This window comes from Acanthamoeba castellanii, assembly GCF_000313135.1.
Source record: "Acanthamoeba castellanii str. Neff unplaced genomic scaffold scf7180000084719, whole genome shotgun sequence".
NCBI lineage: Eukaryota > Discosea > Longamoebia > Acanthamoebidae > Acanthamoeba > Acanthamoeba castellanii.
The window spans coordinates 8,204-10,317 of NW_004457273.1; positions in this window are offsets into that span (position 1 = coordinate 8,204).

A 2,114-nucleotide genomic window follows, 5' to 3' on the forward strand; every position below is an offset into this window, starting at 1 on the left:
TCAGTCAAGTGGGAGGGGGAGAGAGGAGAGCGACCAATGCACATCAGTCAAGTGTGAAGGGGGAGAGAGCAGTGTGTTTTGCTTTCCCCTCTCCCTCTCTCAACCAATGTGCATTGGTCACTGAGTGTGAAGGGGGAGAGAGGAGAGCTACCAATGCACATCAGTCAAGTGTGAAGGGGGAGAGAGCAGAGTGCACATTGGTTGAGAGAGGGAGAGGGGAAAGCAAAACACACTTAACATACCCAACTCTGCATCTGTGAGCTCAAGCAGAGTAGCAGCAGCATGACATTGCTCCTCAAAAGATCCATGGGCGTACTCAACCACCAGCTCAGGCTCATGGATTTCCTCTTCCTCCTCAGGCTCAGAGTCAAGCTGGATGACATCCTCAGGTGCAACAGCAGGAGGCTTCTGCTCCTTCACCTGCCTCCACTTCACCAGTGGTCCAGTGGGCTCCTTGCATGAGCAGTGACACTTCTGAGAGGGAGTTGGGGTGCTCAAGATGTCAGGGCTGAGATCCTCCAGGAGCTGCTCCTCCAACCCACTTTCCTCCTCGACCTCACTTGTGTCCTTTTCCTTCTCCTTTTCATGCTCTTTTTCCGCCATCATTTTCTCCTTCTTTTCATCCTTCTTTTCTTCCTCGATTTCCTTCTCTTCCTCACTCTTGCTGAATTCAGAGTCAGACCTGGTACTCCTCTAGGCATCTCCTTGTCCAGCAGCTCCTTCAAAGCCCTGATGCTCTCATCCTTCCTCTGACCCCCCTGGCTGCCAAGTGAGACTAGGAGGCTGTTGAGTTTTGCCTTTGTTACTGTCTCTGGCCTGTGGTTGTAGTCAGCCATAGCAGTCTGTGCTTGCTCCAGAAGCCCCTCCAGAGTCTCCTTGGAAAGGTCAGGAAGAATGGTGCTACAGCACTTGACAGGGGTTTGCTGACTCATGACATGTTTGTGTTTCCTTGCAAAAAAGTGAAAGGCAATTGATTTTTTGACGTCGTCTCCTTTTTACCCTGTCTACAGAAACAGAAATTTCTGGTGACTTGAAACATTTTCTGTAGACCTCTGACAGCCCCCTTAATTGCTGCAGTGCATGTGAAATTTCATGTGTTGCCCAAATTCCACCAATGCGCATCAGTTGTATCTGCAAGTTCAATTGGTGTGCATTGGTAACATTGACAAATATGACCAATGCACATTGGTTGGTTGCCCATATCTCCACCAATGCACATTGGTCAGTGCTGCAAGCTTCCACTGATGTGCATTGGTCACCTCTGCAACTTCTGCTGATGTGCATCAGTCAGTGCTGCAAGTTCACCACTGTGCAGTTCTCAGTTGCCCAAGTTCAACCAATGTGCATTGGTCAATTGCACAACTTCCACCAATGCTGATTGCCTGCTTCCAATTTTTCCACAATGTGCCTCTGTCATCACCAAACACAACCTTGGCCTATCACATCTAGGCATTCACAAAAACACAAATTCCTGTGTTGTCCATTTGTCGACACACTCCAGGCAAACAGTCACTGCCACAACCTTTATAAGACCTTGACCACAAAGTCATTCACTCACAACAGCCATGACTAGTTCACAACAAAACACCTTAGCTTCTGAGCTTCTCACCCCAATCTTTTCTCACAGCCTTCGCCCAACTCTGCATTCTCCTGCCCCCCAAGTTCTGCACACCCTTGAGCAGAGAACTCCAGTCAAGCAACGCCAACTTGCTTGCCTGTCCCATTTCATCAACCTCTGTGAGACAACTTGCTGTCAGAATGAGTGTTTCTCACTCTTTTCTCCTACCCAGCTGCAGGAGTTGGCCACCCCATATGCCCAGATGACTGAAAAGCAACAAATGGAATGGCTCCTCCAGACCATGGGTGCCTCTGCCATGGCTCCTCCTCCATGCCTTTGGTTTGCCCTGTGCCTTTTCCAAAGGGTGTGTTGACTCTCCTCCCATCAGCTGACTGTTTCTTGCTGCCATCACTCCATAATCCATCACACTCACCTCAACTTGCACCCTCTTCCCCACCAGATCATGGGGTTCAGCAGGCATAAATGGGTGAATGCCTGTCTTCACTACAAAAATGGGGGCAGACACTTCATCCATGGGGCAATTGGCTCCAAGCAT